General features: G+C 40.4%; 1 pseudogene; it reads left to right on the forward strand.

Annotated features, from left to right (window-relative positions):
* Positions 6,608-7,280, forward strand: LOC108636460 (annotated as a pseudogene).

Genomic DNA, 15,177 nt, shown 5'->3' on the forward strand with positions numbered 1-15,177 from the left:
AGGAAACTCAAAAAATTTACCCCATATTCCACTCTCATAATTACAGAGTTTCCCAGAAATATCTGTGACACAGCCAATCCACATAGTCCTTACCCTCTGGGTCTCCCTGATATCTGGCCCCAGGGTCGACACCTAGAAGAAAGTACAGTGTGAGCATCTCTCAGGCTAGTGGGCTGCAGGCAGGGATTCCCCGTCCTTCAGAGAACCATTAATGTCCAACATTTTGAAAAATGAAATGGAAGACAAGATGAAATTCAGGCATCACACCTGGTAGAGGCAGATTCTGTATACCTTCTATTTCAGTTATGTTAACTGTAAGTATGAGTGTCTGTGTGTGTGACTGTGTAAGTATAGGAGAGTGTGTGAGGAGGTGTGTGTACATGAGTGGGCTGGGTCCTTTCTTGACGTATATTACTCTTATGGCCCTTTGGCTGGTTGGAAGAAGCATGGTTAAGTGGTGAAGGATAAAAGTCAAGGGCCCAGAGGCCTGGCTTTGAGTCCCGGCCCTGCATCTTAGGGATTTCATGACTCTGGGTAATTTTCTTGATCTCACTGAGTTTTAATTTCTTTAAAAAAAAAAAAAAAGTAACTACCTCAAGGTTATCATAAAGACTGATTAAAAATTAAATGTAAAGCATCTAGTACCATGCCTGGCTCAGTAAGTACTATTTATTTTATTTTCATCATTCTTATTACTGTTGCTATTATTATAGATCATGGTCAAACATGAGAAACAGTGTTAGAAATAGTAACCTAGACGATAGGATTAACAAAGCCAAAGTCAGTGCCTTCCATCAAGCCAGCCTGATTTTTTAACACCTGAAGAAGGGATGGTGGTTTTGCATAACTCAAGCCTGAGGGATAGATGCTCACTTTAGGTCTGAGTTTCCCTGTGGGCAGTGAGTGGACAGACTTACTTCCCAAAGCAATGGCTGGACACTTGCCCAGGCTGGAACATTTCGTTTTTTGTAACACATGTTCCTCCCACCACCTCTTAACTCAGAACCTGTCTTTGCTAATCAAGTTTAACATCATCATCAGTAACAAGACAGACTGACATCAGGTATCCCCTAATATAATGTTTTGGGAAGGACGCAACATCCTTTCTGTGACACTTGACCAGAATGCAAATCCTCATTTAACAATGAATAAAAAGCCAAAAAAAAAACCAACCCCAATCTGAGAGCCATTCACAGACTTAGAGAATAAACTTATGGTTACCAGGAGGAAGGGATAGCTAAGGAGTTTGGGATGGACATGCACACTGCTGTAACAAACAAGGACTTACTGCATAGCACATGGATGTCTTCTCAGTGTTATGTGACAGCCTGGATGGGAGAACGGTTTGGGGGAGAATGGATACACGTATATATATGGCTGAGTCCATTTGCTGTTCACCAGAAACAATTACAATGTTGTTAATTGGCTATACAAAATTTTTTTAAAAAATCACGGTATCCTTGATTGGACACAACACCAAAAAATGCAATACGAGATACTGTTTGGACGTTAGTGAAGAAGCTCGTGAAATGTAAGTAAAACCTGTAGTTTAGTTAACTCCCTGCTTTTGATAACTGTACTATGGTTAGCTTTAGGAGAACCTGACTAAAAGGGATTCTCTTTTTACTATTTTTGTAACTTCTCTGTAAGTTTAAAAGTTTTTCTAAATAAATAGCAGACGTGTCTATGTGTGTATACAGACATACACATATATGTATGTATGCATATAAACATATATATGCATATATGTATATGCGTGTGTGTGTATATATATATATATATGATCCACGTTGAGTGAGCTGGCTGCCAGCACGCCACAGGGTTTTACACTGTTGAGTTTTTCTGATTAGCCTGCTCTTTGAGAAAGCATGATTCTTCCACTGCAAGTTCCCTGTTGACTGTTTGCATTATTACAGAAAAGTAAGCATCTATTTTTTAAGTTTCCTATTAAACACTCCAGGGAGGACCCATGTGGCACTGGTTAGGGAGGACTTATTATGCTAAGTCCCTAGGCCCCACCAACATTCCTTGTCGCCAGAAGGCCAGGCCACATGTGCTGTGGGACCTGAGCCACACATGAAAACCAGATCCTCCAACCCCCATTTCCCATCCCAACACCTGGGAAGGTACTTTTCAGTTGTACTGTTTGTTCAAAACCTGAGTCTGTATAATTTTAGTTCAAAGAGATCAAACTTTCAGATGGAGCAGAAACAATCCCTAAAGGAGTCCTGAAAGTGATGAATCTCTTGGTACCAAATTAACAATCACCTTCATTTCTCAGCTCAAAAGAAAAGTCCCAGAGGATAGAACTCATTTAGTTGATCACATTAGGATGGATATAGACAACACTATTTCTATTAATGGATGTACACTTAAGTATCAGGCTGATGATATTGATACTAATAACATTGTTAACAAGAATTTATTATTGCATTATTATTAACAATGCATACCACTGACAACTCTAATTTCTACCTTTATGCCAATAAACTGTAAGCATCCCCCATAGAAACCTGGCAGGAGCTGAGAGTTCTGTCTTCATCACTTTGCCAGTTTGGATGTGGGGCAAGTTTTGCAAACCAGAGATAATCTCAGCAAAGCCTTTGGCAACCACTGTCTGCACAAAATATCTTAAAACAGATTATTAAAGGGAACACGTTGTACTTTGATGTATGCATGCAGGATAGGAAAGCTTGCTAGGAAGAGATCAGTTTCCAAGCTAGCTAAGAGCAGAAGCTTGACGGGGACTTGACAAGATGAACTTGTGAAAAATGTTCACCCAGCAAGGACTTTGTACAAGAAATTTTGTTCTAACATCAAATTTAATATATAGGCTGGTCTCAAGGGCTGCATGTATTTATTTAGCAATTACTATGTATTTGATTGTGTAGCAGGATACTAAAATAGGATTCTTTCTGTTTCAGTTTAAACTGAGTCACCGGGAGTTCCCTGGTGGTCCATGGTTAGGACTCAGTGCTTTCACTGCTGTGGTCCATGTCCAGGTTCAATTCCTGGTCAGGTAACTAAGATCACAAACACAGTGTGGCCAAAACAAAGAAATAAACTGAGTCACCAATCTGAGGGACATCAGATACCACACTGTGAGACAGATCTCTGGATGCAGAATTTAGGAAAGAAGCAATTGGGGAACCATTCCCTGACTCTTTTCTCTTCTTATCGATGTAGATAGATGGGGGTGGTGATGGAGATCAACAGGACTGATGAGATTCTTTGTCAAGCCCTGTTGATGGTGAGAAATGGGGTGGGATCCTTTTATTAGTCTTGAGTCTAATAATGCAAAGGGGTGTTGTTTCTGAACTGAGACTAGGTTTGAAAATTCAAATGATGGTAAATCTGTAAAATAGCAATTTTCTATTGCTGCTATAACAAATTAAATGCAAATCTATTAGCTTCAGTTCAGTTCAGTCACTCAGTTGTGTCCGACTCTTTGCGACCCCATGAATCGCAGCACGCCAGGCCTCCCTGTCTGTCACCAACTCCCAGAGTTTACCCAAACTCATGTCCATCGAGTCGATGATGCCATCCAGCCATCTCATCCTCTGTCGTCCCCTTCTCCTCCTGCCTGCAATCCCTCCCAGCATCAGAGTCTTTTCCAATGAGTCAATTCTTCGCATCAGGTGGCTAAAGTATTGGAGTTTCAGCTTCAGCATAAGTCCTTCCAATGAACACCCAGGACTGAGCTCGTTTAGGGTGGACTGGTTGGATCTCCTTGCAGTCCAAGGGACTCTCAAGAGTCTTCTCCAACACCACAGTTCAAAAGCATCAATTCTTTGGCACTCAGTTTTCTTCATAGACCAACTCTCACATCCACACATGACCACTGGAAAAACCATAGCCTTGACTAGACAGACCTTTGTTGGCAAAGTAATATTTCTGCTTTTGAATATGCTATCTAGGTTGGTCATAACTTTCCTCCCAAGGAGTAAGTGTCTTTTAATTTTATGGCTGCAGTCACCATCTGCAGTGATTTTGGAGCCCCCCAAAATAACGTCTGACACTGTTTCCACTGTTTCCCCATCTATTTCCCATGAAGTGATGGGACCAGATGCCATGATCTTCATTTTCTGAATGTTGAGCTTTAAGCCAACTTTTTCACTCTCCTCTTTCACTTTTATCAAGAAGTTTTTTAGTTCCTCTTCACTTTCTGCCATAAGGGTGGTGTCATCTGCATATCTGAGGTTATTGATATTTCTCCCAGCAATCTTGATTCCAGCTTGTGCTTCTTTCCAGCCCAGCGTTTCTCATGATGTACTCTGCCTATAAGTTAAATAGGCAGGGTGACAATATGCAGCCGAGATGTACTCCTTTTCCTATTTGGAACCAGTCTGTTGTTCCATGTCCAGGTCTAACTGTTGCTTCCTGACCTGCATACAGATTTCTCAAGAGGCAGGTCAGGTGATCTGTTATTCCCATCTCTTTCAGAATTTTCCACAGTTTATTGTGATCCGCACTCTATTGGCTTAACACAATACAATTTTTTGGTCTTACTGTTCTGAAAATCAAAAGTCTGGCACAGGTCTTGCTAGGTTAAAGTCAAAATGTTGGCAGGACTGTGTTCATTTTGGAGACTCTAGGGGCAGTATGTTTCCTTGATTTTCCAGTTTCTAGAAGCTATCTGCGTTCCTCTGCTTATAGCCCCTTCCTCTATCTTCAAAGGATCATTGTTTTTTTTTTAGTGATTTTATTTATGGTTGTGCAGGGTCTTCCTGCTGCGTGGGCTTTTCTCTAGCTGTGGCGAGCAGGGGCTGCTCTCCAGTGGCGGGGGTGTGGGCTTCTCACCGCGGTGGCTCCTTTTGTTGCGGAACACGGGCTCTGGTGCCCACATACCTCAGTACTGTGGCTCCTGGGCTCGAGAGCCCCGGCCCAGTGGCTGTGATGCAGGGGCTCAGCTGCTCTGCTACTTGTGGTCTTCCCAGACCAGGGGTGGAACTCGCGTCCCCTGCTTTGGCAGGGGGCGATCCTTTACCACTGAGCCGCCAGGAAGTGAAGTGAAGTGAAGTCGCTCAGTTGTGTCCGACTCTGTGCGACCCCATGGACAGTAGCCTACCAGGCTCCGCCGTCCATGGGATTTTCCAGGCAAGAATACTGGAGTGGGCTGCCATTTCCTTCTCCAGAAAAGCTCTCGGGCATATTTTAGACTCTAGTTTTCCACACTCCTATCTGGTGAGAGAGGCCTGGGAGCCGGGAGTCCTCAGCCACAGTGCTCACTCTGCCATCAAAAGCTCTGCCCCTCCCTCAGTCGTGTCTGACTCTGCCCGCCAGGCTCCTCTGTCCATGGGATTTCGCAGGCAAGATTACTGGAGTGGATTGCCATTTCCTTCTCCAGGATCATTGTTGAGCCAAGTCTTTTCCATGTCACTTCACTCTGAGCTGCTCTTCTGCTTCCATCTTCCACATTTAAGGGACCTTTTGATTGTATTTGGCCCACCTAGATAATCTAGGATAATCTCTCTATTGCAAAGTCCATTGATTAGCAAACTTATTCTATATACTCCATGTGCAACCTTAATTCTCCTTTACTATGTTATATAATATATTCACACATTCTGGGGATTAGAATGTGGATTTGGGGGGAGATCATTGTTATGCCCATCACAGATGCCTAAGAGTGAGTATAAGAGGCCTGAGTATGTGCATTTGTGCATGCTAAGTTACTTCAGTTGTGTCCGATTTTTTGTGACCCTATGGACTGTAGCCCTCTAGGCTCCTCTGTCCATGGGATTCACTAGGCAAGGTTCAGGAGTGGGTTGCCATGCCCTCCTCCAGGGGCTCTTCAACACAGGAATTGAACCTACATCTCTTATGTCTTCTGCATTAGCAGGTGGGTTCTTTATCATTAGGACCACCCAGAAAGCCCAAATGTGGCCTGGCCCTCTTCAAATTTTCTCCTGTAAACAGGAACTGACTATCCTTCTGAACACATTTTTAACAGACTGTAGTAGACATGGAAAATTGTGTTTAACCTTTCCACAAATGGTGATTGGGGTTTGAGAAAGTCATCCTACTCACCACATTATGATGGCTGTTTTAAAGCTTTTGGCTTGTCACTCGATAAATCATTGACTGCTTTCCGTGTCAATAAGCTTAGCACTACATCATCATTTGTAGGGCTTCCCTGGTGGCTCAGATGGTAAAGAATCCGCCTGCAATGTGGGAGACCCAGATTTGATCCCTGGGTCAGGAAGATCCCCTGGAGAAGGGAATGGCAACCCACTCCAGTATTCTTGCCTGGAGAATTCCGCGGATAGCAGAGTCCGGCGGGGTACAGTCCATGGGGTTGCAGCAACAAACACAACATTTGCAATATCTGAGAGGTATCCCATTATTCATTTAACAATGATTGTTTTAAAAATCCCTCAGTGAATGAATCGCATTTAGATTTTTTTCAACGTTTCTCATATAAAAACAATACTTTCGGAGGGTCACCTTTCGGCCTGAGTAGACTAAGACAATGCTATGTGGGTTGGGTGGGCGGCTGGGGGATTGGGCTGGAGACGAAACATAGTAAATTGGGAAGAGGACGGATGGGGCAGCCTGGGCGCTTGAACCAGCGAGGGGTGGGTTGACGACTGCAAGACCCGAGCAGCGTCATCCTTTATACCAGAAAGCTGGCGGGCACTATGGGGAAAAAACAAAACAAGAAGAAAGTGGAGGAGGTGCTAGAAGAAGAGGAAGAAGAGTATGTGGTGGAAAAAGTTCTAGACCGTCGAGTGGTAAAGGGCAAAGTGGAGTATCTCCTAAAGTGGAAGGGCTTCTCACATGAGGATAACACATGGGAACCAGAAGAGAACCTGGATTGCCCTGATCTCATTGCTGAGTTTCTGCAGTCACAGAAAACAGCACACGAGACAGATAAATCAGAGGGAGGCAAGCGCAAAGCTGATTCTGATTCGGAAGATAAGGGGGAGGAGAGCAAACCAAAGAAGAAGAAAGAAGAGTCAGAAAAGCCACGAGGCTTTGCCCGGGTTTGGAACCAGAACGGATTGTTGGAGCTACGGACTCCAGCGGAGAACTCATGTTCCTAATGAAATGGAAGAGCTCTGATGAGGCTGATCTGGTCCCTGCCAAGGAAGCCAATGTCAAGTGCCCGCAGGTTGTTATATCCTTCTATGAGGAAAGGCTGACGTGGCATTCTTACCCCTCAGAGGATGATGACAAAAAAGATGATAAGAGTTAACTTTCTTGAATACCAGCCCCTGTCACATCTGACTGTGGGTTTCAAGTGGGGAAAGAAGGAGTTCTCCTTGTCTTGACACCATGAAGGTCGCTTGAGAAGGTGTCCTTTGAAGAGCCAGTATAGTTTCTGTGCCCTACAGCAGCCCAGGGCTGCAAAGCCACTCCATGCTGTTTGCACACCCATCCCGGTGGAGGGGAAGGAGGGTCAGTGTTTCAAGGCAACCCGTTCTGAACTTTGCTGAAAAAAAAAAAGCAAAGGGCCTTCTATGAAGGACAAAACGTAGAATGGGATGTGGGAGAGCAGGAGATACTGTAGGTCTTCAAAGAGCATCTCCACAACCCACACAGCCTTCTTCCCGATAGGGTTAACTCTGCATTTTTACAGCGTAGCATGTGTGTAGTTTTTGGCTATTACTGGTGTATTATTTGGGGTGGATGGGGTGGGGTGGGAAAGAAGGGAGATGGGTTAGGATCATTTTTGTTAAAATTTGGGGAAATGGTGAAACAAAGGAAAGAACAACTAATAATGATTGGGTTCAGTGTCCAGAATATTGTATCCTTTCAAAAAATGTCATTGACAACCTAAATGAGGACTGTGAGAGACTGTTTAAAAGCTGTGAATACTTGAGACTTAGAAGCCAAGGTATTCCCCTGCCTGAGCTTAATGCTGTTCCCAACAAAGGAATAAGAAGCTACCAAAGCTGCCATTTGGGAGATGGAAACTGGTTGAGGAGGAAAAGTCTTATTGGAGTGTATACACAGGCAGATCATTCTGTCTTAGAGGTGCTACTCATGAAACTGACAAGAAGACCCTTTCTTTTCCTATTGTGAAGTTACAAATATCAGCTTCTCCATCCAAGCCACTGGTGAAGTATTTCGGGAAGGGCAGAGAGTGGTATAGGAGGTAAGTAAGTAGGGAAAGACAAGGGCCAGTGCTCATAGGGTGGAAAACTCTTGGAGCCTGTTTTTTGAACTTTGAAACCATTGGTGGCAGGGTGCAGTCACTGACAGCACAAGCTCAAGAGTTGAATGATTTCAAAAGCCCTGGTCTCAGGAGAAGATTAATTTTCTTACTGGGCAAGTGGTTCACTTTAAAACAAAACAAGTTTTTTAATCCTAAGAATTAACTAAAATCCAAAACGCTGTCTTGAGTCATGAGATCCATCAGTTGTTGACTCGTCTTGATCTGCATCTAGATCTCCATTGTAATTTTTAGGCGTGTGTTAGGTTTTTGTGAAAACTTTTGTTTAAGTGTAAACTTCATATCAACACTGTCAGTTTTTTGTCTTAATAAAACTATATAGATTTATAAAAAAATGAAAATACTTTCATGAACCTGCTTTACATATCTTTGCAACATTTGAGTAATTATTTCCTCAGAATAAATTCCTAAAAGCATTATTGCTGGGTAGGAGGGAATGTATTTTTTTAAGGGTTTTACATATATATTACCAAACTTTCCTCCAGGAAAGTTATGTCAATTATTTTATTTAAAACTTTGCAAATCCCATACTCTTGAAATGATTGTCATCTTAATCTATTTTTTTGCAATTTCTTGTCCATCTTACTTTTTATGAATTGACAGCTTTTTATGAATTTTTAAAATTAATTTGTAAGATAGCATATGTTAAGAATACTACTCTTTTGTCATGAATTGTCCTCATGTTTATGTTTTGTCTTTTATTTTCCTTATGCTGGGTTTTGTACACAGATTTTTTTAATGTAGTCAAATACATATGTTTTTCACTTTGGTTTCCATAATGTTTAGTTAGTATTATGTTTAGAAAGACCTTCTGCACTTAGAGCAGATTAAATAATTCATCTGTATTTTTAACTAATACTTTTACAATCCTCCCCCTTTTTTGGAGGTAAAAGCCTTAGTTGAGGATTCTAGAAAGTTGGTCTTGGTGTTAGAGTTTTTATTGTATTCAGTCCTAGAAACAACCAGAGAAACTAGATGGCAAAATCTCATCAACAGTGTTTATAACAATATTAAGTGACAAGCTATCTCTATGAGGGCTTCCCAGGTGGTGCAGTGGTAAAGAACTAGCCTGCCACTTTTCGGGAAACTAAGAGATGAGGGTTCGATTCCTGGGTTGGGAAGATCCCCTTGAGAAGGGCATGACAACCCACTCCAGTATTCTTGCCTGGAAAATCCCGTGGACAGAGGAGCCTGGTGGTCTATGGTCCATAGCATTATACAGAATTGGACAGCACTGAAGCAACTTAGCACACATGCCTGCACATATCCACATAAATCCAAAGTACCAGTGGGGTGAGGACAAAATAGAGGGTCACAACACCAGCACGCTATTGGAGTCTGTGTGGGGGAAGCAAAGCAAAACAAGAAGATATCTGACAACCTGAAAACAGGAGAACAACAAAATTGTCAATAGATATTTATTGGGAAATTTAGCAAGCCAATTTGAGAACAGCAGATGAAATTAGAAGGGATTTTGCCCAATCCAATAGTGACTGTGCTCTGAAAAAACAGGGATAGACCAGGAAATGTCAGAGAGTGAGCAACCACTTTTTAGCAGCAAGAGAAGGCATAGCTCCATGAAGTTAGAAAGCTATCCTGAACCATGGCTCCTAATGTGTAGGAAAACAAATTTCACAGGGAAGTGAACAGCAGGAAAAAAATCAAGATCAAATTGTTACTGAACCAAATAGGGTCCTCTCACTTGTTCACAATATAGCCAATTGATTGATACCAGGTTGTGGTAAAGTACAATATTTATTGCAAGGCCAAGCAAGGAATATGGACTGCTAATGCTCAAAAGACCTGAACTCATCAATGGCTTTCAGGGAAAGGTTTTTAAAGACAGGGTAAGGGAGAGAGTTGCAGAGTACATGATCACTTCATACACGTTTTTCTGATTGGTTGGTGGTGAGGTAATTAGGAATGAACATCATTAGCCTCATGGTTCAAATTGTTCTGGAGCCTATGTGCTTGTGGTAGCATGCAGTTAACTTCCTCCACCAGATGGGGGTTTCAGTATCTGCAAAGCACCTTAAGGACATGGCTTAGAATATCATCTTTGGTCCCGGAGAAAAAGAACTAAAGACGTTCTGTTTAATGGTCAAACTATTATTATTTTGTCTTGCTTGACTGTTTTCCTTTGTTTCTGTATTTTCTCACTTCCTCTATTAAATCTGTTCTTTGGAACTCAGGGAAGGCTTAGGAGGCTAAAGTTTTTCTACAAACATGAGGTACGGCACAAGAAAGGGCCGGAGTTGTCTGTCCCAGAAAGGCCCCACAGAGTTCTCCTTGGATTTATTTTGTTGCTCAGTTGCTATGTCATATCCAACTCTTTGTGACCTCATGGACTGCAGCAGGCCAGGCTTCTCTGACCTTCACTGTCTCCTGGAGTTTGCTCAAATTCACATCTATTCAGTCGGTAATGCTATCCTACTGTCTCATTCTCTGCTCCCCTATTCTCCGTTTGCTTTCAATCTTTCCCAGCATCAAGGTCTTTTCCAATGAGTCAATTCTTCACATCAGATGGCCAATGTATTTGAGCTTCAGTTACAGTATCAGTCATTCCAATGACTATTCAGCATTGATTTCCTTCAGGATTGACTGGTTTGATCTCCTTGCAGTCCAATGGACTCTCAGGAGTCTTCTCCAGCACAATTCAAAAGAATCAATTCTTCAGCACTGACTTTGGAACCTAAGGAAATAAAATCTGTCACTGATTCCAATTTTTCTCCTTCTATTTGCTATGAAGTGATGGGATTGGATGCCATGATCTTAGTTTTTTGAATGTTGAGTTTTAATTCAGCTTTTTCACTCTCCTCTTTCACCCTTATGAAGAAGCTCTTTAGTTCCTCTTCACTTTCTGCCATTACAGTGGTATCTTCTGCATATCAAAGGTTGTTGATATTTCTCCTAGCAGTCTTGATTCCAGCTTATGATTCCTCCAACCCAACATTTAGCATGATGTATTCTACATATAAGTTAAATAAACAGGGTGATATTATACAGCTTTGTCATACAACTTTCCCAATTATGAATCAGTCAGTTGTTTCATGTTTAAGATTCTAACTGTTGCTTCTTGACCTGTATACAGGTTTCTCAGGAGACAGGTAAAGTGGCCTGGTATTCCCATCTCTTTAATAATTTTCCACAGTCTGTTGTGATCCACATAGTAAAAGACTTTAGCATAGTCAATGAGGCAGAAGTAGATTTTTTCTGAAATTCTCTTGCTTTCTCCACGATCCAACAAATGTTGGCAATTTGATCGATGGTTCCTCTGCCTTTTCTAAACATAACTTGTACATCTGGAAGTTTTCAGTTCATAAAATGCTATTATAAGAAAAAAGAGAATAAAAGTGAAATAAAATCTCTACAAATAATGGAAATAAGCTATAAAGACATGCCAATGACACAAATCACCCATGAGTTCAAAAATAACTAAAATACATTTAGAAAATAACATAAGATGTGAAAAAACAACAGAAATCAAAAATAGAAAAACATTGGAGTTTTTGTTTAGGAAAGAATTAGAAAAACAGAAAAATTGATATCACAATTGAAAACTAAACTAGAAAGAATGCAAAAATAAAAGACCATATCAAAAAATGTCTTAGTACAAATAGAAGATGAAAAGGAAGAAAACAGTTTTAAATCAATAAATAAAGAAATGAAAATTATTCAAGATAATTTTAAAGATTTAACATAATGAAAATCTACAATATGGATAATGAGAATACATTATAAAGAAAAATAAAGCAAAGTAACAAATTCTAAAGCTAGAATTTAAAAAACTTTCAAGAAAGAGACAAAGAAAGATTTGAACCTATGTTTGAAAGAGTACACCATAAGTCTAGATATACCAACATAGAATGAGTGATACCGAGATATAAACTAGTAAAATTATTGGATTTGAGAGAAAAAGAAAAATCAGTTGAGAGCATTCACAAAAAGAATAAGTGACTTGACAAGAAAGAAATTAGGTTATCATCAAAATTTGGCAGCACTCATACCTCATGCGAAGAGTTGACTCATTGGAAAAGACCCTGATGTTGGGAGGGATTGGGGGCAGGAGGAGAAGGGGATGACAGAGGATGAGATGGCTGGATGGCATCACTGACTCGATGGACATGAGTTTGAGTGAACTCTGGGAGTTGGTGATGGACTGGGAGGCCTGGTGTGCTGTGATTCATGGGGTCTCAGAGTCGGACATGACTGAGCGACTGAACTGAACTGATACCAAAAGAAATTGACATTAAAATATTCAAGGAAATTAATGATTTTATAATTAATGATTAATGATTTTATCACCAACAAAATTGATACGCATTGTGACCAAAGGGAATAGACAAAATGTTATTATCATGCAAGAGCTCAAAGAAAATTGTTCCTTTTGTATGTATCTGCTAGAGAATGGGCTTTAGACAAAGAAAATGACAGGAGAAAACTGGCATAAAGAATATGAGTGGACATTAAGTACAGAGTTATTTGTAGAACTAATACTAAATAAAGGTTGACAGACTGAGAAAATAGTTTGTAGTGTCTATATGGTTCAATCATGCAAATATAGTACAAACGTATTTTAAATGGCGAGAGAATGAACAGAAAAAATGTTCATCTGTTTTCAGTAATTATAAAATTGATGGCAGTATTAGTATTACCTTTGTTGAAACTGTTGCATATGTGATATAGGGAAAAACAAACATAATACTAAATCATGTTTATTCCCTTATTTCCTCTTTTCTTGAGATCCAGGATTCTCAGGGTTTAAGAAATGAGGTAAAGATGTATTATAGAAGAGATTCAGTTTTAAAAATCTTTGAGCTGCATTTAATTTGTAAGAATGAATGTATGATGTGTCTAATGTTTCCATTCTGTCCACTGAAAAGGCTTATAAATAATAACCAACCAAGTAGCATTGAGTATTCCTCACCCTCAATGTTGACTCATTGAGCATCAACAGCTGCTAATATCACAAATGACAAATTAGACATGAGGTTCCTCTTGATGTAGGAATATACCACTGAGCGACTTCACTTTCCCTTTTCACTTTCATGCATTGGAAAAGGAAATGGCAACCCATTCCAGTGTTCTTGCCTGGAGAATCCCAGGGATGGGGGAACCTGGTGGGCTGCTGTCTCTGGGGTTGCACAGAGTCGGATACGACTGAAGCGACTTAGCAGTAGCAGTAGCAGCACTCTCCAGAACAGATCATGGTTTTAAAATACCATTTCCTTGTTAAAGAAACCAGAGATACTTGGACAAATGGTTGATTCCAGGTCCAGAACAAGAAATACACAAGACAAGCCTAGAACATCTTGTAATGCTAGAAACCCAAGAATCTAGAAGAATTACAAGGGTCATGACTAAAGTACTTGAAGGTCAACTTGAAAGGGCTACCACCAGTCAAAGATGGGACAATTATGTTTTAAGATGGGACAATCTGAACTTCAATAATGACAATCACTGCAAAGGGTTACAATGAATCCTATATGCTTAAAAATCACAATTTCATAATGATACCAATAAATTATTTGGTTACACTTGGAGAATTATATAGCATAGAATATTATCTTGAAAAGTAGTGAATTAAAGAGAAAAATTTATCTCTCTTGTATGATTTATACCAATATGTATAGAAGTGGAAATGCCTCTTTATAAAAAGTATTCCAACTAATAAAAAAAGAAATGATTGTTTTAGAACATCACATTTGTAACTCCCAATGAAGTAATGGACTTAATGGATTTGGGCATTGAGCATCAACAGCTGCTAATATCACAAAAGACAAATTAGACATGAGGTTCCTCTTGATGTAGGAATATATCACCATCTCCTGCCAAAGGGAACAAGCCTGGATCTGACCAAGCCTCTCAACCAGTTAACCCAAAGCTCTGAGGACAGAGAAGCAGGTTAAACAACACCACAGGTTTGCAAACAGCGATGTGCAAACTAGGAGAAACTTCAAGTTGAACACCCAGCATCTTTAACAGATTGTGAATTGTAAAATGAAGGAAGGATGAGACTAAATCATAATGTCCAGGGATGTTCTTTGAGTGATTAAACTATAGAGAAACGCAGATGAAACTGTTATGAAATCAGATGGAGGTTGCTCTGCTTCTTGAGACCAGTGTGACTGAGGTGGGCACAAGGAAGGGGCAATTGGATGACTGATTTTTTGCCCGGATGGTGGTTATACGGTGGCAATTTGTAAAATGTGTTATGTCATTTGTTGGTTTCCTGTATTTGTGCTTCACTTAATAAAAGTAGTTGCAAAAATTTAGTCTATCTGGATTTACTTTGCTTTGGCATTGAGTAGTAATCTAATTTTATTTATTTTTCCCAAATGGCTAGTAGGTTTGTAGAACTTAATAAGAGCCACAGACCCAAGTGACAACTCATATAATACATTAAAAAGACAGTTACTTTTTCTTAATTGTTAATGAAGTTGGACGTAGAGAAAAGGCCTTCATGATGTAGGTTTAAAACTCAGGTAGAATGGACATATGCCCAAGGGAAATAATACTTATCACTACCAAAAGTCATGCGTTAAAATGCTCTCACGACTTTAGTCTCAAAAGCCCAAAGCTGGAAACCACCCAAATGTTCATCAACAGTGGGATGAGTAAATAACTGTGGCATATCATGAGCGTCAAAAATGATACCAACTTACTACACCAACAACATAAATATATGCAGGATTCCCCGATGGCTCAACAGTGAAGAATTAACCTGCCAATGCAAGAGAAATAGGTTCCATCCTTAGTCCAGAAAGATCTCTCATGCAGAAGAGCAGTTAAGCTGGTGAACCGCAATTATTGAGTCTGTGCTTTACAGCCCTGAAGCCAAACTCTGAACCCGGGGGCCACAGAGCCGGTGCTCCACGAGAGAAGCCACCTTAATGAGAAGGCCACACACTGTGGCTAAGAGTAGCTCCACTTGCAGCAACCAGAGAAGACCCAGCACAGCAACAAAGACCCAGTGCAGGCAAAAATAAATAAATAAA

The sequence above is a fragment of the Capra hircus genome, chromosome 7 (genome assembly GCF_001704415.2).
Source record: "Capra hircus breed San Clemente chromosome 7, ASM170441v1, whole genome shotgun sequence".
Classification (NCBI taxonomy): domain Eukaryota; kingdom Metazoa; phylum Chordata; class Mammalia; order Artiodactyla; family Bovidae; genus Capra; species Capra hircus.